Here is a 24,279-nt window from a genome sequence, read left to right as displayed (position 1 = left end):
CGGCCCCGCCCCTGCGCGCGTCGGTCCAGGCACCCCTCCCGTGACCACGCCCACCCGCCCGAAGCGCGCATGCGTGCGAGAGAGCCGTCTACGGCCGCTTTCTCGGCCTGAGGAGACCGCGGATCTGTCACCTGTCGCGGTTTGGTGACGCGACCGACCTCGGTGGGGATGGCTCTGCACCTGGGTGGCCGAAAACTCACTCCTTAAAGGACTTAAATAACTCGCCCAAAGCACCCACATACTAAGTGGTGAGGCCTGAGATTGGAGCGGGATGCCGGGACCTGACTGTGCGGTTCCCCGCGTGCTGGCTGCTGCGTTTGTCACTGTCGTTGTCGCCATTCCTTCGTCCGCTCGCAAGCTTCCAGCGCCAGGTGTGGGGCAGAGTTGCAAATGCGGGAAGCGACGTTTGCTCATCCTGCACGACGGCCGGAATTGCACAGAGGCCCTGCCTCTGAAGAACGCCCTGAAGACGACTAGTGAGCTCGAGCACAGCTTCCCGCGCTCCGGCCTGAGGCACTCCATGGAAGAGGTGATCCTGGCCCTCGCCCGTTGTGTGTAAAATACAGCGTCTGGCCGGATTAGTGACGATGCCTCTAATCTAAAACCAGGTGTACCCTTGCACCCAAACCTTGATCAGATTTTGCTCTAGTGTAACTTTTTTTTTTTTTTGAGACAGAGTCTCGCTCTGTCGCCAGGGCTAGAGTGAGTGCCGTGGTGTCAGCATAGCTCACAGCAACCTCAAACTCCTGGGCTCGAGTGATCCTGCTGCCTCAGCCTCCCGAGTAGCTGGGACTACAGGCATGCACCACCACGCCCCGCTAATTTTTTCTATTTTTAGTAGAGATGGGTGTCACCCTTGCTCAGGCTGGTCTCGAACTTCCGACCTCAAGCCATCCGCCTGCCTCAGCCTCACGGAGTGCTAGGATTGTAGGTGTGAGACAATCTAAAGCCCGGCCTCTAATGTAACTTCTGAGCACACACAGAGCCGCCACCACCTGCATATTGGGCTGAAGCACTGCTTCCGGACAGCCTTAACAGAACTCTCTGAAATGTTCCTCCCGGGTTGCATTCCTCAGTAAGACTCTGAAGAAAACTAACTTTAGGCCGGGCGCGATGGCTCTCGCCTGTAATCCTAGCACTCTGGGAGGCCGAGGCAGGAGGATTGCTCAAGGTCAGGAGTTCGAAACCAGCCTGAGCAAGAGTGAGACCCCATCTCTACTATAAATAGAAAGAAATTAATTGGCCAACTAATATATATAGAAAAAATTAGCGGGTATTCTAGATGTAGGGTGGGAGGGGAAGGAGGAAGACACAACAAGGAATGAGACAGTCAAGGTTCCTGCCCTCATGGAACTCACATTCTGTTGGGGGAAGAGACATAAAGAAACAATATATAAATACAAATACAGTGTGCCAGGTGGCCATGTGAGTTACAGAGAAGGGCATTGGGGAATGGAGAGAGATCTAGTGGCCTAGGGAGGCCAGGATGCTATGGCAAGAGATGAGCAGAGGCTGAGTGAGGAGTTGGCCACGCAGGCATCTAGGGGAGGGAATTCCAGGTGGAAGGAACAGCCAGTGCAAAGGCCCTGGGGCAGGACTGTGTTAAATGTAGTCCAGTGACAGCGTGGAAGTCAGGCTGGCTAGCCCAGAGCAAGCCAGGGGATGAGTAGTAGGAATCGAGAATGCAAAGGTAGCCAAGGCCAAAACTTTTGGACCACTGTAAGAGCTCCGTACTTTGTTGTGTGTGAGATGGGGAGCTGTCAGGGATATACATCACACTGTGTTCACGGACATGTGTAGACAGGCACAGCACTACCCACCCACAGACCACAGGTCAACCAACACACAAATATAAGCACAGGCCTATGGGGTCACAGATGTGTACACACACATACACAGACAGCCTCAGCTGGCACTTTTTGTCTCAATTACTTTCAAACAGAGATTTCTATTTTCAAACCAGAAGTGTCAGCATCAATTTCACAGTTAGTGTTGATAAAAATGGGAAGTTGATAGGATGACCAAGTAACAAATGAGGGAAGAAAATCATTTTTAAGGAAACAGATTGTGTTTCCTGACCCTGACACCCCCCCCCCCCCGACAGTACACTGAGAGCCAGATGGGCATCTTGGGACTGGATTCTAGTCCTAGCTCTCTCTGTAGTTCACTGAGGGTTCTCTCAGTTACCCCCAGGGCATGTTGTGCTTGTGGTGAGGGCAGGAGGAAGGTGGTGTTCATACCCCTGGGAGTTTTGTCTTTAAATTTAAAGCAAGCAGAAGGATCCTTTAAAAGCAAAGTCCAATCACATCCCTCCTCTGATCAAACTCTTTGAGATTCCATCTTGGATAGAAAGAGAAGCCAGTATATTGGGGGTTTGGGATGCCCCTGATATAACCGGTCCCCGGGCAGTGTGTGCTGCAAGAGATGGGAGAGACAAAGACACGGACACAGAAAGTAAGGTGAAAGGGTGTGGGGAGGTCAGGGGACCACCATGTTCCCGTGAGCCAGGTGGTACTGACTGAAATATAGCACCCATTTTTATTCTCTTTTTCATGCTATAGATTACAATGATTTCACGTGAAAAGCTCATGGGTTACAATGTGTAGAAGTTTCAAGTCTCCCCTAAAAGTCACAAGATGCCTTAGCTAATTACTCTTTTATCTATAAAATCAGGAACACATAGCTCATTACTAAGCACAACTATGCCTTAAGGTATGTGTAGATAGTATCTCTGAGCTCAGCAGCTGTGGCCCATTCCATTGAGGAACAAAGTGATTAGTACATCTTATTCGGAGGTTAACTCCCTGTTAATGGAGGCATTCTACTGAGAAAGGGGCAAGAAAGAACTCAACCTGGTATTTTTTAAGAATTGGAGTCTGGCAACCCTTCTCCTGGGCTGACATTTTGCAATCTTCCTCTACAGCCGTGGGTGGCTTTCATGTCAAGCCACTCTGCGGCTTTTTAGGCATGAGACCCCTCAGGCTTTAAGGTGGGAGTCTGCTTTGCTGTACTCCCAGATTGCTGGAATGTCCCCCAACTAGGCAGTTAATTTCTGCCCTTATCTATGGCTCCTGTTCAGGCAGCATTCCTTCTCCTTCTCTCCTCCCACAGCCTCAGAAATGGGGTCCCTAAGCCCCGGTGGTCTTATTATCCCCATCACCAGTATTTGCACAATCATCCTCTCCCCATCTCTTCTCCTCTCCCCTCTCCAGCCACACTGACCTCCTCACTGTCCCTCCCACCCCAGCCATGATCTCCTTCAAGTCCTTCTTACTGGCTGTTTCGTTGGCCTGAGAAACTTCAACTCTGGACACCCACCTGCCCTGCTTGGCCACCTCAGCTCCCCTTCAATTCTGTGGGTGTCTTTCTCTCTGTCTTGCAGAAAGCATTAATGAGGAGGAGGAGGAAATTAAAATTCTCCAGAGCCATGCTGTCCAGTATGGTAGCCACTAGCCACAGGTAGTATTTAAGTTTAAATATAAATGAATTAGGCTAGGCGCAGTGGCTCCCACCTGCAATCCCAGTTGTAATGGGAAGCTGAGATAGGAGGATTGTTTGAGGCCAGAGGTTCAAGACCAGCTTGGGCAATGTAGTGAGACCACCGTCTGTACAAAAAATGTAAATTAGCTGCACTTGGTGGCATGCACTTGTAGTCCTCGCTACTCTTGTGGCTGAGGTGGGAGTATCCCTTGAGCCAAGGAGTCTGAGGCTGCAGTGAGCTATGATTGCACCACTGCACACCAGCCTGGGTGACAGAGCAAGACTCTGTCTCTAAAAAGTAATTTTAAAAAAATTAAATGAGTTGAAATGTAATGAAATGAAATATTCAATTCCTCTGTCATTGAATAAGTCACATTGTAAGGGCTTAATAGCCACATATGGCTGGTGGCTGCTATATTGGACAGCTCCAGGTATAGAACAGTTCCATCATCCCAGAAAGATCTGTTGGCTACTGCTGCTTTACAAATATTATTGTTTCTTGGGGCTTTTACTTAAGAGTCACTTGCAAATGTCCCTCCCTTAGAAACAGCCACAGCACAGTCCCCAGCACTCAAACAAGGAGGATTGCCCAAGGGTCCAAGAGGCCCATGAGATCTTCACACATGACATCTATCAGTAAAGCCCCTGGCACAGCCCACTGGCATGCCGTGGTCTCCTTCCCATGGCCATGAAGACCCCACTCCCTTTCAATGGTGGGTGCATTGGTAGGTATATTAGTTTCCTAAGCAGATTATCATAAATTTGGTGGCTTAAAAAAGGAGAAATATATTCTGTCACAGTTTTGGAGATGGGAAGTCCAAAATTGAGGTGTCAGCAAAGCTGTACTCCCTCTGAAAACTCTAGAAGAGAATCTTTCTTTGCTTCCTTCAGCTTCTGTCTGGCAGCTCCAGGCATTCCTTGGCTTGGGACAGCCTAACTCCCTTTGCCTTTGTCTTTCTGTGGCCTTCCTTCTGTGTGTCTCCTCTTCTTATGGCCAACAGTCACTGGATTTAGGGACCACCCTAAACTCTAGGATGATTTCATCTCAAGATCCTTAACCAATTACACTTGCAAATACCCTGTTTCCAAATAAGGTCACATTCACAGATACAGGGTTAGTACTTGAATATGAGGGACACAGTTTGACCCACAGTAGAAACCAACTTGGATTAGATGCTCCAGACACAGCTCTTCAGCCCACAGCTGTGTGAGTTGCCCCGTCTGTCTGAGCCCTCCTAGCTGAGGCTCCAGACAATGTGGAGCAGAGACAAGCCAGCCTGCCATGCTCTGTCTGGACCGCTACTGACTGAATGTGTGTGTCCCCCCCAATTCATAGATTGAAACCTAATCCCCACTGTGATGGTATTTGGAGGTTGGGCCTTTGGGAGGTGTATTAGTCTGTTGGTGTTGCTACAACAGAATACCTGAGGTGGGGTAATTTGGAGAGAAAAGAGGTTTATTTGGCTCATGGTTCTGCAGGCTGTATGAGAAGCATGGTACCAACATCTGCTTCTGGCAAGGATGTCAGGAAGCTTCCACTCATGGCGGCAGATCACATGGCAAAAGAGGAAGGAAGAGAGGGAGGAGGAGGTGCCAGGCTCTTTTTAACAACCAGCTGTTGGGGGGACTCTCAAGGGAACTAATAGAGCAAAGCACCCTTTCACTAAGGTGAGGAGGGCACCAAGCCATTCATGAGGGCCTGCCCCCATGACCCAAACACTTCCTGTTAGGTTCCACCTCTAACATTGGGGATCAAATGTCAACATGAGGTTTGGAGGGTCAAGTATCCAAACTATAGTAAGAGCTGATAATGTCACCTGGAGCCCTTGTGAATGGGATTAGTGTCCTTATAAAAAAGACCCCAGAGGGCTACCTTGCCCTTTCTGTCATATGAAGACACAGCAAAAAGACAGCCATCTATGAACCAGGAAGCAGACCCCTGCCTGACATGGAATCCACTGGCACCTTGATCTTGGACTTCCCATCTTCTAGAAGTGTGAGAAATAAATGTCTGTTGTTTATAAGTCACCCAATATATGGTATTCTGTTATAGCATCCCAGATGGCCTTAGAGACTGACCCACAGAATTCATGGACATAAGAAAAGGGTTATTGTTTAGGCCACAATTTCAGGGTTGTTTTCTCCCTATCGTCAGATAAGGAGACAGCCAGCCTTTCTTTTCAGGGCCATGATGAGGTAGTCGCTAGGGGGGTGGGGAGAGCCCTCTGTTCCTGAGCTCCAGTTATGCACAATGCACCCTGCTGGCCCCTTCACGTTATGTTCTTCCTTCATCCTTGCACTCACCTCAAGGCTCACAGAGGTGAAACGCCTCGCTCAACGCCACCCAGCTAGTGAGCTGCAGCCTCAGATCTCCAATACATCCCAGGGAGTCTGTTGGGTGGAGCCTCAGAGGACAAGCCCTCTCTAGCGTCCTAGGACGGGCTTTTCCTGTGAGGGTCTCCTCCAGGCTTGGCGAGGCAAGGGTTAAGGCTAGAGCTCACCCGTGCTAGAGTGTCCATCACTCCTGCCGCCTGGACTAATGACAAATCATGTATGCAGCCTGGGGACAGCGGAGGAACTGCCAGATGTGTGGTAAGAAACCAGCTTGCAGGAAATTGCTATCAGGCGATTATTATTAGCTTGGTTATTCAACACAGCCCTTTCTGCAAAGGTCGTGCGTTTATCAAGCACTTGATGTGTTTTCCCAGTCAGCCCTCGAAGATTTTGTCCTCCTGGAGAGAGAGCTTGTCCCCCAGGACTGCTGAGAGTGGGTGATTATAATTCTGCCCCCTGCCTCCCATCAGCTCGTAATAGCAGCTGCTTTCAATATATAGCAGTTGCCTCTGGTTCCTGGTTCTGTGCACAGATGCACGAGATTGACCTTCAGGTGCACAGAGTGGGATTCAAATCCCCAGCTTGGCCACTGATGATTAATCACTTTCATTCATTCAGTACCTAATTTTGGAGAGCTTTTCACATGTTAGGTACTCGGGCAATCACTTCTTAGAAACTTAATTTTCTAAAATTTCTCAAATACTGACACTACCTTTCTTGAAGTGTTGTTGTGAGGATGAGTGACATACACCCATGGAAAGTTGCAGGCAGTGACTCCCCTCCCCTTCTTTAGGTAATCTAACCAGATCCGTTGTATTTTTAAGAACCCACCAATTTCACCCGCTTCACTAAGTCATCTTGTTAGATGGAAAAAAAGCAAGTTACAGTGCCATCCATACTGTATAAGATCAGTTATGTAAAAGAAAAAAAAACCTCATAAAATATGTTTTCTGAGGCTAGATGCATATTCTATAAAATGCACAAAAAAAAAGTCTGCAAAGATAAGCTCAAATTGAAACAGTAGTTTCTTCTTGTGAGGGGGCTTATGTAAGGGCAGGTCCAGGAGGAATTTGTGTTAAGTTTTAAAAAGCTGTGTCATATATTACTTATATAGTTAAAATTTTTATTTTAAAATAAAAGTGCAAAGGAGTTTTCACTGGTCGAATGTGGGATAATTTGAGTATAGAAATGAAGAGTGACAAGACTAAAGTGTGACACATTGAATGACAACAATTCCTATAAACAGGTGTTTAAACAAATGCTTACATGTGAATGTTCTTAATAACATAATAATAGCCAAAAAATGAAAAAAAAACCCAGATATCTGTTAACTGAGTAATGGAAAAACAAAATGGGGTACATCCATATAATGTTATATTATTCAGCCAAAGAAAGATAAGCCCTGAAAACATTATGCTAAGTGAAATGTCAGACACAAAATGTCACATATTGTGTGATTCCATTTATATGAAATGTCTAGGAAAGGCAAACCCATAGAGGCAACAAGCAGAGTAGTGGTTACCAGGGACTGAGGGGGCAGAGTGGGCAGTGACTGCTTAGTGGGTATGGAATCTTCTTTTGGGGTGACAAAAATGGCTTGGAAATAGAGGTGATGGTTGCACAGCATTGTGAATATACCAAATGCCACAGAAATGTACATTTTAAAATGGTGATGTATATGCTATATGAGTTTTACTTCAATAAAAAAATGCATGAAGCTGTACTGATATTAAAATAATTTTTTGAGAGGGAGGGAATATATGGAAAGCTTCAACAAATATGCATAGAGGAAGGGTGACTGGAAATAGAAAGTTACCCTAAGAATGAGTGATCTAGGTGAGAGTCATCAATGGATATTAAAACCTCTGGGAGAAAGGCTTTTTAGGGGGAGAACAGGATTTTCACAAACTCCCAAAGTATCAAATTGAGATATAAGTCACATGTCATAACATTCACCATTTTAAAGTGTACAAATTGGCGGTTTTTAGTATATTCACAAGCTTGTGCAACCATCACCGCTAGCTAATTCCAGGACATTTTCATCAGCCCCCTAAAAGTCACTCCTGGCAACCACTGTCTGCTTTTTGTCTCTGTGGATCTGCCCATTTTGGATATTTCTTATAAATAAATGCATACAACATGTAGCCTTTTGAATCTGGCTTCTTTCACTTAGCATCATGTTTTCAAGGTTCACCCATTGTTGTAGCAAGAATCGGTGCTTCGTTCCTTTTTATGGCTGAATAACATTCCATTGTATGCACAGACTGTGTTTTGTAATCAAAGTCTGATTTTCTTTTTGAGACAGTGTCTTACTCTGCTGTCCATGCTAGAGTGCAATGGTGTCATCATAGTTCACTACAACCTTAAACTCCTGGGCTCAAGCAATCCTCCTGCCTCAGCCTCATGAGTACCTGGGTCTACAGCCTCATGCCACCATGCCCAGCTAATTAAAAAAATTTTTTTTGTAGAGAGAGGATCTTGCTATGTCTCCCAGGCTGGTCTCAAACTCCGGGCCTCAAGGAATCCTCCTGCCCCAGCCTCCCAAAGTGCTGGGATTATAGGTGTGAGCCACTGTGCCTGGCCTTGTTTCTATTTTATTTAAACTACATGTGATGGGCACAGGTTGATCTGTTCTAACTGGTAAAGGGGGCAGTGACTCTGGATCACAATCCTGCGTCCTAGTCAGTAGTGCCCAGACGAATGTAAGATCCACTGGGCATCTTGTGTATTGTGTTGCTTTTCACCCTCATGACGACCCTATGAGTGAAGCATTGTTGTTCCTGTTTTATACATGAGGAGTAGAGAGGTTAAGCTCTATGCCCAAGATCCTTCTATTTTTTCCCTTCTCTTCCCTTTATTTCTTAAAACATTTTTTTAAAAAAATTAATAAACTTTACTTTTACAGATGTTTTAGGTCCCCAGCAAAATTGGGTGGAAAATACAGAGATTTCCCATATATCCTCTGGCTCCTTCCCCCAAGTCCCCTTCTAGAATTGTCCCCCACCAGTGTGGTACATGGTTACACACTGACATTGACACATCATTATCTATCATGTCACCCAAAGTGTTAGGGTATGAATTTGTACCTGGGATGAGAAAGACTTCTCACACAAAGATTAGGATATAAAGATGCAAAAAGTATATTTACTTTCCCAAGAAAGAGAAAAGAAAAAGAGAGAAAATTAGAAAATAATAGATGTGGCATAGCATTGAAAAAAGGTAGAGGTAGTGCTGGCAGCTGAGGAAAAGCAGCTTGATGTATTTAAAGGGTAAAAATGTTTTTTGTTGGTTTTTTTTTCCTTGCTGCAGACTGATAACAGTAGTGGCTGTGGAGTTGCTTTGTTTTTGTTTTTTTTTTTCCATTTCCCCCCCTTTTTTCAGTGAGGCTGACTTTTTATCAGAGTCCTTGAAATCCGTTTTGCAGGAACTGAGGCAGAGAGTTCGCACCCCTGACTGCTTAGTGCTCTTCAAGGCTGTGAAACAAACTCTTCGAGACAAGTTAGACTTGAAGACAAGTTGAGGCCCAGCTGTGTAATCAAACAAGACAAGGAGCAGTTGTGCTGTGAGTTTTTCTTATAGGGACAGTTGTGTGCTGAGAGTTTATTTCTCTTACTTTCTGTTTAATAGTTTATTTTCCCCTGTCAGAGAGGTTATCAGTGAGGTCGCCTTTCACAAAGTCCATAATGTGTAGTAGGGCTCGCTCTTGGTGTTTACATTCTGTGGGTTTGGACCAATGTATAATGACATGTGTTCAACATTACAGTGTCATACAGAGTATTTTCAATGTCCTAAAAATCCCCTGTGCTCTGCCAGTTCATTCCTCCCATCCCCAACCCCTGATCAGGCAACCCCTGATCTTTCTCTTGTCTCCATACTTTTTTGCCTTTTCCAGGCTGCCATATAGTTGGAATTGTACTGTATGTAGTCTTTTCAGGTTGGCTTCTTTCACTTTGTGAAGTGCATTTGAAGTTCTTCCATATCTTTTCATGGCTGGAAAGCTCATTTCATTTTTAGTGCTGAGTAATTTTCCATTGTCTGGATGTACTTCAGTTTTCATCCATTCACCTACTGAGGGGCATTTTGATTGCTTCCAAGTTTTGGCAATTATGAATAAAGCTGCTATAAACATCTGTGGACAGGTTTTTGTGTGAACATCAATTTTCACTTCATTTGGGTAAATATCAAGGAGCATAATTGCTGAATCATATGCTAAGAGTATGTTCAATTTTGTAGGAAACTGTCAACCTGTCTCCCAAAGTGGCTTGTATCATTCTGCATCCCCACCATCAATAGACAAGCATTCCTGCTGCCAGCATTCAGTGTTGTCAGTGGTCTGGATTTTGGCCATTCTGATAGGTATGTAGTGGTATCCCACTGTTGTTTTAGTTTGCAATTCCCTAATGACATTCTTATTTTTGTTGTGGAATATAGCACTCATATAACACATCCGTGCCACATATATGATATATAAAATGTAACAAATAGTTATAGAGAAAACACCCATGTAACTGACAGAAAGTTCAAGATATAGATATTGCCAGAACCCCAGAAAACCCTGTTTATTCCCACTTCTCTCCCTTTGAATAACCACCATCCTTTATTCTGTGGTACCGGGTTAGGTGCTCAGTCATTTGGTTGTTTATATAGTTTTACTGCTTAAGTATGCACCCCCTTAATATAGTTTTGCTGGCTTTGAACTTTAAATAGAATCATACTGTGTTGATTCTTCGTGTTTGATTATTTTGTGCTCAATATTATAAGGTTAATTTATGCTGTGTCCAGTCCAGTTGGTCATTTTCATAGCAGTAGGATATTTCAAAGAATGAACATAATATGATTTATTTATTTAAACTACTGTGATGGACATTAGGTTGATTCCGTTTCAGTTATTTCAGCCTGCTCTTTCCACTCTATTAGGCTATGTTGACCCCACGTGGAGCAAATATGACAGTTAATTTGTCCCAGTAACCTCCCTTTGAGCTCTGCAGTAAACATAGAGCAGGTAAAGTTTTAAACTCTGTCCAGCTCCATCAGGGTGGAAATTACTGATTTCTCACCAGATTTCTTTTTCTTTACAAAGAATGTCAAAACTGGCTCCAGAGAACTTTTTGTGCTGAGTGGCATTTATTCTCGGTGGCATCTTGAGGTCTCCTGTGCAGGTGTGCAGTTATGGTCTTGACGTCTAGTACCATGGTGACGTGATGGGTGACTATGGGTCCAAGATCATGGTGTGATGGATGACTGCAGTTCCTCTCACAGAGGTGCTTTCCTGTTTGTTTCTGAGAATCCTCTGGGTGTCATAGCTGCATTGAGTAAGGACCTCCGAGAACATGCTGCGGATTGAAACGTGGACTTGGTGGATGGGGAATACGGGGAGGATGGAGGAAAGGACCGAGTCAGGGTCAGGAGAGAGCTCGGCAGCTTAAAGGAGACCGGGGTTGAAAGTTGGGGTTCTGCACTTGAGCAGACCTGGATTTGACCCCACTTGTGAGACCTTGGGCGACCTCTCTAAGTGTGAGCTTCCTCTGGGTGAAATGGGACCGACTTAGTCAATGCCTTTGCACCTGGAATTCCTCCCCTGTCAGCACCCCCGCCTGAAAATGAGGGGAGGGGGCTGTTGTCGGAGTGTCAGAACACACTCTGCTCTTTTCATTCTGTTCATTCTGTTCCCAGCCTTTATGATCTTTTTCCCTCCCTTCAACTCACATTTTTCCTCTTTTTCAGCTGATGATATACCATGAGCCTTCAGATCTAACAAATGTGCTTTGATTATGTGGCTCACCAGCAGCTCCTTTCATCCTGGGAACATTTTGCAAGCCAAATCTAATCAGTGCAGGGCAGCCAAGGGCTCTCAGAGGGTCCACATCCTCCAGAGTTGTTTTCCAGAGCACTGCCCGAGGGTGAGATTGAGTCACTTGAGTGCTCACACCCAGCTCAGACTCACTGGTAAGTGCAGAACATAGTGCCCCAGGCTTGGGCACCTGCTGCATCCTTACGTACATCATCTTTAAGTCTCCCAGCTACCCTAAGGGGGAGGAAGCAAGATGACTGGCCCCATTTTACAGATCAGGAAACTGAGGCTCAGAGATGTGAAGTCACTTGCCTGTGGTCACTTAGCTCCTAGGGGCTGGCTCAGGTGGGTCTGTGAAAAGGGACACGAGTTTCTTACTAATAACTTTCTGGAGTCAGAGAGCCTTGGTGCAAACCTTGACCCTGCCCTAATTACCTGTCTTGTCAGGTTCTCCCAAGAGCAGACCCCAACATAGGAGTAGAGTGCAAATGATTTCACCGAGGCAGTAGATTAGCAGGTTAGGGAAGGAGCCAGGCTAGAGGGGATGCTCAGGTGAGATCACAGCCTTCGCCTGACCCTGTGGGGAGCTCTGGGGCACAGATTAGCATTTGACCCGCCTTGAGGCAAGTGTGGTAGTTTCCTAGGCCTGTTGTAAGAAATTACTAAAGTGGGGTGGCTTAAAACAACAGAAATGTATTCTCTCACAGCTCTGGAGGCCAGAAGTCAAAAGTCAAGGGAAGGAATGACTCCCCTAAGGAAAACTGGGGTACCATTGCCTGAAGAAGGGGGAAGGGATGCTGGGCAACTCCAGTCTCCCAGTCCTCAGATACCCACCACACAGTCTCTTCCTGCTGCTGGTGTGACGGCCATGCCGGGCTGTCGGTTGTTTTGCAAAGACCATGCTCTCCCTCCGGGTCTGTGCACCTGGAATGTGTTTCCTCCTGACTCGCCCATGGATTAATGTCTGCACATCCTCCAAGCTCTCCATCCTTTTGAGAGTCTCCCCCTTCCCTGCCAGGCTGCACTAAGGGAACTCTGTGCTCCTTCTTCTATCAGCTCCTCAAGGAGGCTCTGCTCTCTTCCTCCTCCTCTATCTAGTCCCCAGGCAGCGGCTGGCCCATGGTGCAAGCCCAATAAATATTGACAGGAGGGCCAAGTTTCCAGCTTCATTTTTGTATGACTTTGGATATTATTCCTGTTCTGTGTATGGGAGGGGAATTTTAGCTACAGGCAAAAAGTACAGCTTGTACAAAGACAAAATTTTCGATTTTTTCTTTCTCAGCTGGGAAAATGTGTTGCAGACAGAGCAGCGTTGCTGAGCTCTGCGGAGAAGGAGAGAGCTAGAGAGCCCGTGTGGGCCCTGGGTAGGGAGAGTGTGGGAGCTGGATGGGGGAGGCTGGAATGCCAGGGACACCTGGGAGTTGAGGGACCTGGAATGGGATAGCAGGGGAGGCAGCATGCTGTGGGCACAAAGGCCTGAGCTTTGGAGTCTTGGATTCAAGTTCTGACATTTTCCCTAACCAGCTACATGACTCTGGGCACAGCATTAGTGTCTTGGAGCCTCCATTTTCTTCATCTGTGAAATGAGGATAATAGTTACCTAGTTGTTTTAGAATTAAATGAAACAGCCCAGCTTGGTAGCTGCATATTATATCTGATCAATGAACACATTTTTCTTTCTTCTCCTGCTATCCTTAAACAACTGTCCCTGAAGGGTGCAAATAGAACAAGGGTTGGCAAACTGTGGGCCACGGGCCAAATCTAGCCCTGCTGCCTGCTTTTGTTAATAAAGTTTTATTGGAACACAGCCAGGTCCATTCACTTACAATTGGTTATGGCTGCCTTTGTACTATAGTGGCTGAGTTGAATAGTTGGGACAGAGATGCTATGACCTGAAAAGCCTCAAATATTCACTATCTGGCCCTTTAAGAAAAAGCTGACTGACCCCTTGTATACATAAGATACATGTCTTTTATATAGACCTCCACCATTCTCTGGAGTTCATTGCTATGTCACTGTAGACTGGGAGACCCAAATTCAAATGTTCACAGGGGCCTGCCTAGTCATGCCAATATGTGGTTTACTTATATCAATACTCCAGTAGATGAATACGCTGTCACGCATTTTTTTTCTTGAAACATGAAGTCCTTTGTCTTCTTGCTTGTGTTTGTTTTCTATGTTTTATTTATTTATTTTTTGACATAGAGTCTCACTCTCTTGCCTGTGCTAGAGTGCCATAGCATCAGCCTAGCTCACAGCAACCTCAAACTTCTGGGCTCAAGTGATCCTCCTGCCTCTGGCTCCTGGGTAGCTGAGACTACAGACACACACCACTGTACCTGCTAATTTTTTTTCTATTTTTAGTTGTTTGGCTAATTTCTTTCTATTTATAGTAGAGACGGAGTCTCGCTGTTGCTCAGGCTGGTCTCAAACTCCTGAGCTCAAGCAATCCTCCCGCTTCAGCCTCCCAGAGTGCTAGGATTACAGGTGTGAGCCACCGCGCCCAGCCTGCTTTTTATATTTGAAAGAGATTTTGTGCTTAGAAATTTATTTATTCATTCAACAAGTGCTTATTTATATATTTTTTGAAATTTTATTTATTTTTAATTATTATGGGCACATAATAGTTGTATGTCTTTATGGGATACTTGAGATGTTTTGATACAGGGATACAATGTGAATTAATCAAATCAGGGTAATTGGGGTATCCATCACCCCAGGTAGTTATCATTTCTTTGTGTTAGGAACATTCCAATTCCACTCTTTTAGTTATTTTAAAGTATACTCTAACTTATTGTTGAGTATAGTAACTTGGTTGTGCTATCAAATATTGTTCATTATATCAAACTATCTAAGTATATTTTTGAACCCATTAATCATCCCTGCTTTATCCCCCCTTTTCCACTACCCTTCCCAGCCTCTGGTAACCATCATTCTACTCTCTGTCTCCATGAGATCAATTGTTTTTAATATTTAGCATCCACATGTGAATGAGAACATGTGAGATTTGTCTTTCTGTGCTTGGCTTATTTCACTTAACATAATGTTCTCCAGTTCCATCTATGTTGTTGCTAATGGCAGGATTTCATTCTTCTTTGTGGCTATATAATATTTCATTGTATACATGTACCACAATTTCTTTACCCATTCATCTGTTGATGGACACTTAGGTTGATTCCAAATCTTAGCTGTTGTAAATAATGCTGTAATAAACGTGGGAGTGCAGATATCTTTTTTTCATATAAGAGAGTAATTTATAACATCCAAGTCCTTAAAACATCAAATACAAACATATGTGAAACTGTAGTCTCTTCATTTGACATGTGGTTAAGTTAGATAATAATTTTCCTTGTAATGTCTCTGCTACATTTTAGAACCAGGGTTATGCCATCCTCATAAAACAAGTTGGGATGTGTTATCTCCGCCTTTATTTTCTAAAACAATTATATAAGACTTATTATTTCTTCCTTATACGACTTATAGATTTCAGCAATGGGAGGAGAGGCAAGATGGTGGACATGAAACACCTCCAGCCAGAGAGTCTCTGCAAGAAGGAAAGATTTTAAAGGAAAGTGAAAGAAATAAACAGACAGACGAACATAGATTGGATTAGCGTCAGAAGGAAGGGCGCCTGAACCTCCACAGAAGACTCCACAGGAAGCGGTTGTGGAGCAGAACTAGAAGGAGGAAGGCGTCAGCAGGGTCTAAACCCGAGAGGCTTGGAGACCAACGACAAAGGTAGGTCATGTCTTTTCAATACACTGATTTCCCCTCCTTTGGATATATATCAGAAGTGGGATTTCTGGGTTACACTGTAGTTCTATTTTTAGCTTTTTGAGGAACCTTCATACTGTTCTCCATAGTGGTTGCACTAATTTACAGTGTATGAGGGTTCCCTTTTCTCCACATCTTCTCCAGCATTTGTTACTGCCTGTCTTTTTGATAAAAACCATTTTAACTGGGTGAGATGATATCTCATTGTAGTTTTGATTTTGCATTTCTCTGATGACTAATGATGTTGAGCATTTTTTCATATACCTGTTGGCCCTATGTATGTCTTCTTTTGAGAAATGTCTTTGCCCATTTTTAATTGGATTATTTAATTTTTTCCTATCAAGTTGTTGGAGCTCCTTATATATTCTAGTTATTAATACTTTGTCAGATGAGTAGTTTGCAAATATTTTCTCCCATTCTGTGCATTGTCTCCTCCCTTTGTTAATTGTTTCCTTTGCTGTGAAGAAGATTTTTAGTTTGATGTGATCTCAATTTGTCCAATTTTGCTTTGGTTGTTTGTGCTTTGGGAGTGTTACTCAGGAAATCATTGCCCTTTTATTCCTCTATAAAAAAAAAATCACAGCCTCTGGAGCAAGACAGTCTGACTTTGAATCTCAAGTTCAGATGTGTGCCTTTGGGCAAGTTACTTCCCCCTCCCTGTGTGTCTCAGTTTCCCCATCTCTAGAATGGGAATAATAATAGTACATGCCTGATGGGGCTGTGCAGTGTGAGTCAATGTGTTTAGAACAGGGCCTGGCACATGAGAAGTACTCGATAAACATTCATCTATATTATAATCATTTCATTCTCTGGATGGGGCCAAGGAGGAGCTGCTGACCCCTCAGCCTTCTCAGGAGCCTGTCCCGGGCTTGCTGTGTCGCTGACAACGTTGGCAGCACTGTAGCCCTCGTGTGTGAGGACAGGGGCATGTCAGCTCAGCTTGGCTCTGACCTTTGCATCCCACTGTCTTGTGTTCACTGAGGGAGGCTCCCTTGTGAGCTGCTTTTTGCTGCATGCTGTCGGGTGGAAGAATTGTTTTCCAGGCCTGCTGACAACAGCCTTCAGTTCTTATCTCCTGAGCTGCCCTAAAGTTTGAAAAGGTTAGAGCAGGTAGGTGGGAGACGAGGTGTGTGCAATGGAAATGACACGACCTCTGGAGCTGGATGGTCATAGTCTCAATGTGCAGCTTTCACCCCTCAACATCCATGCTAGGGTAATAATCATTGCATGCTGTGGCCATGCTGATTCTGTCGGCATCCTTCCTTGTGGGAACCACCCTGCTCCAACCATGTGGTCTTGGGAGGGACTGTCAATCATGACAGTCATGCCCCTGGAAGAGTGTCATGAGACCCAGAGTGTTCAATCAGGGAGTCCCAACTTCTTGGTGACGTAATTTCAGAAAAGGTCATATGACCCAGTCAGGGCCAGTCAGAATCTTCTCTGGGATTAGAGTATGGATTTTGGGAGAGGGATGCTCTTGTTCTCCCAGGCCTGTAGGAAATAAATCTGGGACCATTGTCTGTCATGTGGTGAGAGCCTGAGAAATAGAAGCAAGCAGAGCTAATAGATTGGTAAAGACAGAGCTCAGAGGGTATCCTTCTAGCTCCTGGATGCAGCCATGCTTGCAGCCAGCTGCACTGCTGAACACCCAGTTCTGTGAGCCATTCAGTTCTGTGAGCCTTTTTGGCTTAAAATATTTTGTGCCAAGTTTCTGCAACTTGAAGCTGAATAATTCCCAAGACTATGTGATTTATTGACCATTTGCCTTGTGCCAGACATGGTGCTAAGAATTTAATAAACATTGCCTGATTGATCTTGGGTGAGTTGCTTCATCTCTTGGAGACTTCATTTGCTATTGTATAAAATGGGAATGATCTTATAAGAATGGGATTGTCATGAGGCTTAAGTGAAGCAAAGAATACAGAACTCTTGGCACATAGTGGAACCTCACTAAATGTTAGCTACATTTCTCTGACTAAGGAATTCTGTGATGGATAGCTTTGTATGTACTTTTGGGTTCAATTGCCTCTTTTTTTCCCCTTAGGCTAAATTCCCAAAGTGGAATTGCAGAATCAAAGAGTATTGATTTGTTAAGGTCCTTGACTCATAGCAACAAACTTCTCTCCAGACATATGCTGACTGTATTAGTTACCTGTTGCTGTGTATCAAATAACCACAAACTTAGCATCTTAAAACAACACACATTAATTATCTCACCATTTCTGTGGGTCGGGAACATGACCACAGCCTGGCTGGGTCCTCTGCAATCAAGTGGTTGGCTGGGGCTGGGGTCTCATTTGAAGGCTTGACTGGGGAGGGATTTGCTTCCAGGCTCACTCAGGCTGTTGGCAGAGCTCAGTTCCTCCAGGACTGCTTGCAGAGGGTCTAAGTTTCTTGCTGGTGTTGGCCAGAGGTCAGCCTTAGTTTCTAGCAACACTGGTCTGTCCAACATGAAGTGTGCAAGCCGAGAGGGCAAATAGACAAAGACTGCTGGCAAGATGGCAACAACAAGCTCATGTAATGTAATCACAGAAATGACATCCCATCAACTTCGTTGTATTTACTGGTTAGAAGCAAACCACAGGGCTCACCCACGCTCACAAAGAGGGGGTGACTACCTGGATGAGTGATCACTGGGGGCCACCACTTTTTTCTTTTATGGATTGTGCTTTTTGTAGCCTATCTAAGAGATTTTTGGTAACTTAAATTTGCAAAGATTTTCTCCTATTTTTTCTTCTAGTTCTATTGCTTTGGTTCCTATATTTATGTCTGGCATCCAATTAGAGTGTTTTTTGTTTTAATTTTAGACAAGCTTTCACTTTGTCAACCAGAATTGAGTACAGTGGCATCATCATAGCTCACTGCAACCTCAAACTCCTGGGCTCAAGCAATCCTCCCACCTCAACCTCCTGAGTAGCTGGGACTACAGGTGTGCCACCATGCCCAGCTAATTTTTCTAGTTTTTGTAGAGGCAGGGTCTCACTATGTTGCCCAGGCTAGTCTTTAACTCCTGGCCTCAAGCAATCCTCCCATCTCAGTCTCCCAAATTGCTAGGATAACAGGCATGAGCCACCACGACCAACCAGATATATAATTTTTTTGTATATGGTACAAGGTAACAATCAAGGTTTATTTTTATGTTTGCACATGATATCCAATTGAGTGATATAATTTTAGTCGAAGAACACAGAATGGAAAACCCTCCATGCGGGATAATTAAAATTTTAGTTATCATATCTTACATGTGAGTGCTTATTCTGTGTAAGGCTCTGGGTAAGTGCATTATTTCATTTGCTTCTCACAAAGACCCGCTGGAGGTGGAACTAGTTACATATTGTCTCAATGCTATGCATCGGATATGCCAGAACCCACCCATGACTGACACGTAATGACCCATGAGATGTTTTGTTAAATCAACAAAGCAAGGAATAGATTACTCTGTCACTTGTGTAAAAAGGAATGCACGCACATGCACGCGCGCACACACACACACACCCACACACCTGTATAAAGCTACAATTGCTCGCATAAAATATCTCTTGAAAGATACAAAGAAATTGCAAAGTGCGGTTGCCCTTGGATACTTGGGCTCAGGAGAGAAAGGGGGACTTTTCACAGTGTGGCCTTCTGTACCTTTTGAATGTTTAAAACTTATGTATTTTTATAACTTGTGTCAATATTACCTACGTACGGAATGTATAAAGTTAGAGGAAAATAAAAGAAGCCCCGGTGGTCTGCCTCTAAAGTCTGTACTCTTACCCCCATCCTGGCTTCCATTTGCTTTCATATGTATTAATGTCCATTTATCCTTGTATATTTTCATCTCTCTCTGCCTCCATATTCTCACCTGTTAACTGGGATGGTAACAGCCCCTGCCTTGTAGGGTCGGTGGGAGGATTGAGACAATGTGTACAAAACACTTAGAGCAGGGCCCTGTACCCTGAAAAAGCTCAGTAGATGCTATTATGGTCATATTATCCATAGAAAAAAACATCAGAAAGAAATGTACCTGGCATGTTAATAGAGCTTCCTCTCTGCTTGTGAAATAATAGGTGACTTTTATTTTCTTCTTTTCCCCAAGTTTTTAAAGAAAAAGTTACATGCTATTTTTATAATAAACATCTTTGCTCCTTCCCCGCCTGGACGATCCCAGGAGTGTCTGCGTGCACGTTCTCTGGGGGATGCCATTCAGACTGTAAGTCATGGCCGAGGCTGGACAAGGCCGGGCTTGTCTGGGCTGTGTCTAGACGCTTTATTTCCCTCGCCTGCTGCGGAAATGAGATACTCCTTAACAGGGGAAGCGTGTTTGTGAATGCAAGTCCCGGCTCTGGGTGATCGCGCTCTGTGAACCTGGGCTCATCCCTTGTGACACACGAGCCACTTTGGTGGGGGGTGCTGACAATGGGGGAGCCTGTGCCGATGTGGGGCAGGAGGTACATGGGAAACCTTGGTGCCTTTGGCTCAGTTTTGCTGTGAACCTAAAACTGCTCTATTAAAAAACAACAACTTCCTTCCTCCCTAAAATAAATAAATACAACAACAACAACAAAAACTCCTGGGTCAGGGAGAAGAAATGAAGCGGGCAGGGGCGGGTGGTAAATGCACTTACATCGGTAGGCATCAGCAATGCCCGTTCTTTCAGACAGGAGACCGATGCTCTTAGACCTCTCAAACATGCAAATGAGTTAGGGAATGGAGATCACTCGCCAAACTGTCACAGCCTCCACCGAAGCTACCGTTTGTGCCTTGAAGACATGGTCCCACAGGGGAAACTGGCCTGGTGTGCTTTGGGGACATTGGCTGTCCAGTTTTTTTCCTCGATGTTGCATGTATGCATGTCGCTCTGCGGAGCAGGGGTGGACAGGGTTGCCAGGTGTCCTGCGGCTGAACCCTGGGACGCCCTATTTATCTTGCATGATTTGTCTTGAGACCCTTCTTCCCAGAAGCATTTTTCACTGGCCTGCTCTTGCTTTCTCCGCTGTGTTTTGTAGTGCTGTGGAAACCCAACCATACTCTCAGGGATCAGGCAAGCCTGGGTTCACAGCCCTGCTCCTTTTGTGCCTCTGCGTGTTACTTCACCTCCTTAAACCTCAGTTTCCTCATTTCTAACATGGGAATGATCATGAGTGCCTACCTTGTTAGGGTTTGTGGAGGGCCGAATTGCAGCCTGCCAGAGATGGCCATGTTGGAATCCATGAAAGCTGTGACTGTGCCACCTTACATGGCAATGGTGACAGCAGGTGTGATGAAGTTCAGGATCTTGAGGTGGGGCAGTTTCCCGGGACTGTCTGGGTGGGCTCAGTGTGGTCACCAGGCACTTTATAAGAAGGAGGCAGGATGGTCAGAAAGAGAAGACAGAGGGATGGTGGCAGGGGCTGGGGAGGAAGTGCTGAGCTGCTGGCTTTGGGTGCAGGTGGGAGCCACAAGCCAAGGAATGTGGGCGGCCTCTAGAAGCTAGAAAAGGTAAGGAAACGGCCCCTGGAGTGAGTGCAGGTCTGGCAACACCTCGACATCAGCCCAGGGAGACCGCTTTCAGACTTCTGATCTCCAGGATAAACTTGTGTTGTTTTAAGCCATAAAATTCATAAGAATTTGGCACAGCAGCCCTAGGACAGTGATACAGGGTTGCTGTGAAGATGAAATCTCACCGCCCTGGTGTGGGTATGGGGGGGATTGTTGGGGTGGAGGTGGGAGTAAGGGCTATGTGAACCCCCTGGCGTGGGAAGGGCTTCTTATTTCAGCACTCAACAAATGGTCATTACCATCAAATAGTATTCTTTCAGCCTCTTTCTAGGACTACAGGTATTACACAGTGTTACATGTGTCTCTTTCCTTTTCTGGTACCCCCAGGACACTGTGAGCTCCTTGGAGGAGGCAGGGGACCTTGTCCTAGACCTGTTGTATCCTTAGTGCCTGGCATGTGGTAGTTGCTCAATAAGTTAGTGGCTGCCAGGCTGAACTGAGATGCCCTTTTTCTTGTCATCTGTGAGGGCTTCAGTAACATTTCTTCTTTTAGGTCTCACATTCCTCCTCCATAAGATGACGGGCGGATGCTATGATCTCTCCCAGCTCTATGGTTCTGGTGTCTCTGCCCCTCCACCTGTCCCCACCAAGCAGCAGTAGGGGGAGGACCAAATCTGTCTCCTGTGGGCTCTCATTGCAGTTCCTGGCTTGGGAGGTGGTGCCAGTGGCCCCAGCGGCAGGTGGTTTCAAGGCAACATGGCCTGGGAGATCTGGCCCGCTGCTGCTCCCTCACCCTGCCATCCCTTGTGATGTTCAGAATCTCTATCGGTGGATTTCTGGCCTTGGAGGGCTGTGGGGAGCTGGCTGGAGGCTGGCGCCGGGCACTGATGTGGCAATTCTGGCATTAACAATCTGTAGAGATGCTGCCTCCCTGTGAACTGCAAATGCTCTCAGGAGGGGGCCGGGGCAGGCTGTCTGCTGTCTGTGGCGCAGGGGCAGGCGAAGATGTCAGACCTAATTGTTCAGATTAATACCCAGGTAGTGGCGACGGCCCTGAGTTTGGAGTCAGGCCTGGGTTTGAATGCCAAGTCCATGCCTTATTAGCTGTGTGACCTTGCTGGGTCGCACTGAGCTGCTGTGTCGCGTTTTGTAAAACAGGGACCTGAGCTAATAACCGGAGCTAACGCTTAGCATCTGTTTTCTGCGGGCTACTTGGAACTCTGCGCAGCACAGAGAGATTCTAGGTCATGTCCTCACAATCTCAAGGTCAGGATGGTCTTTATACCTCTTCTGCAGATGGAGAAACTGAGGCCCGGTGAGGCTTTGGACCTTGTCCGAGGTCCAGGGCTAGGAAGGGGTGCAGGTGCAGCTGCCTGCAGAGCACGTGTGCTGACTGCAGCCACCCCCACCCTCGCTAACCCCACCTCCTAATGGCAACATCTGCCTCCCAGGAGTGTCATGGTAATTAACAATGATGGTCAGACAGTGTCTGACACAGAGCTGGCGTTCACGTTCAGAAAGTGGCGCTGTTGTGATTATTATCATTGTTGTCACCTCCACCAGCATCATCTCACCACCATCCTCCCCCTCCTCCTCCTCATTTCTGAGCTCTTCTTGTCCTGTTTCCTCTGGGTTCAAGCCTGGGTAAGTTAGACATAGGCTTTTTTTTTTTTTTTTTGAGACAGAGTCTCACTTTGTTGCCCAGGCTAGAGTGAGTGCCGTGGCGTCAGCCTAGCTCACAGCAACCTCAATCTCCGGGGCTCAGCGATCCTACTGCCTCAGCCTCCCAAGTAGCTGGGACTACAGGCATGCGCCACCATGCCCGGCTAATTTTTTTCTATATATATTAGTTGGCCAATTAATTTCTTTGTATTTATAGTAGAGACGGGGTCTCGCTCTTGCTCAGGCTGGTTTCGAACTCCTGACCTCGAGCAATCCGCCCGCCTCAGCCTCCCAGAGAGCTAGGATTACAGGCGTGAGCCACCGCGCCCGGCCTTAGACATAGGCTTTTAAAAAATCATATATATATTTAGACAATTCAATTTTAGTATATTTACAGCATTTGGGGTCTACTCTCATAATCTAATTTTAGAATATTTGTATCACCACCCTAAAACAACCTCATGCCCGTGTATAATCATTCCTTATTTACCCCCATCCTTAAGCAGTCACTAGTGTGGTTCTGTCTCTTGTCTTTTCTGGACCCTTAATGTAAATGGAACCCTACAATACATATTTTGTTATAGACTTCTTTCACTTAGCATAATAATTTTGAGGTTCATCCATGTTGTAGCATGTCTGTTTTTTTTTGCTGCATAATATTCCATTGTATGGATGTACCACATTTGGTTTATCCAGTCATCAGTTGACAGGTATTTGAGTTGTTTTCACCTTTTGGCTAGTGTGAATAATGAGGCTATGAACATTTCTGTGTAAGTCTTTGTGTGAACATAGGTTTTCAATACTTTTGGGTACACACACCTAGGAGTGGAATCTCTGGGGCATGGGATAACACTATGTTTAACATTTTGAGGAATTGCCACATTGTTTCCCAAAGAGCTGCACCATTTTGCATTCCCACTAGAAGTGGACGAGGGTTCAATCTCTCCACATGCCTACCAACACTTGCTGTAAACATAGGCTCTTTAAGGACTGACCTTGGGTCGGGAATGAGGACATGAGACCAGCAGGTAGCTGAGATCAGACAGTTCCCCCATGACACTATTCCCCTGTGACAATTCCCCCGTCATCTGCTATGGACCAATTGTGCCTAAGAATGTTCTCCAGGCTTGTGCACTTGCTGAGGACTCTAAGGAAAACTGAAGGGAGGTGTGGTGGGTGGGGTTGGGGTTGTATGGATACACAGAATACACACAAAAGAATTAGGGACTAATACCTGACATGGTGCAATTAATCACCTATAAAATGGAGACACAATGACCTAGATAATACCTGTGGAAAGTAGATGCTAAAAATCTATGGAGCAGCTACAATATGCAAGGCTTTGGGATAAAAGCCTTTTCATTTATCATCTCATTCAATTCTGATGATAACTATGTGACTTTGGTATCAAAACATCCATTTTTCTGAAGAAAATGAAGTTCAGAGAACTGAAACAGTTGCTTATATCACTCAGCTAATAAGTGGTGGAGATGACTTTTGAAGTGAGGTCTTAAATTCCTTCCACAACATTTCCCATATTAAGCTATTGTCAGCCAATATACATTAATAAATATTGACTGAGTATCTCTTATACATTTGTCTTGCTTTAGGCTCTTGTTACTCAAATGCATAAAACCAACCCCACATTCAAAGTGTGGCTCTGGAGTTAGACAGACTTGTGTTTGGAGTCCTGGCTTCTCTACTTCCTAGCTGTGTGATATTGATTCACTTACTCAACTTCTCTGAGACTTTTTGTCCCCATCTGTAACATGGTT

At 45.3% G+C, this 24,279-nt stretch overlaps 1 long non-coding RNA gene across 1 annotated transcript in view; it reads left to right on the top strand.

The window, feature by feature from the left end:
* The first annotated feature begins 11,444 nt into the window (after nucleotides 1-11,444).
* The window catches only part of LOC142861020 (uncharacterized), a 230,320-nt gene continuing 217,485 nt past the window's right edge, over nucleotides 11,445-24,279 (top strand). Inside the window, exons 1-2 of the long non-coding RNA XR_012913480.1 lie at nucleotides 11,445-11,760; nucleotides 15,089-15,343. This is a non-coding gene — a long non-coding RNA (uncharacterized LOC142861020). The remainder of the gene's footprint in view (nucleotides 11,761-15,088; nucleotides 15,344-24,279) is intronic.

The sequence above is a fragment of the Microcebus murinus genome, chromosome 19, assembly GCF_040939455.1.
Source record: "Microcebus murinus isolate Inina chromosome 19, M.murinus_Inina_mat1.0, whole genome shotgun sequence".
NCBI lineage: Eukaryota > Metazoa > Chordata > Mammalia > Primates > Cheirogaleidae > Microcebus > Microcebus murinus.
Note: the sequence above shows the minus strand (reverse complement) of the source record. Positions and strands in the feature narration are given on the sequence as shown.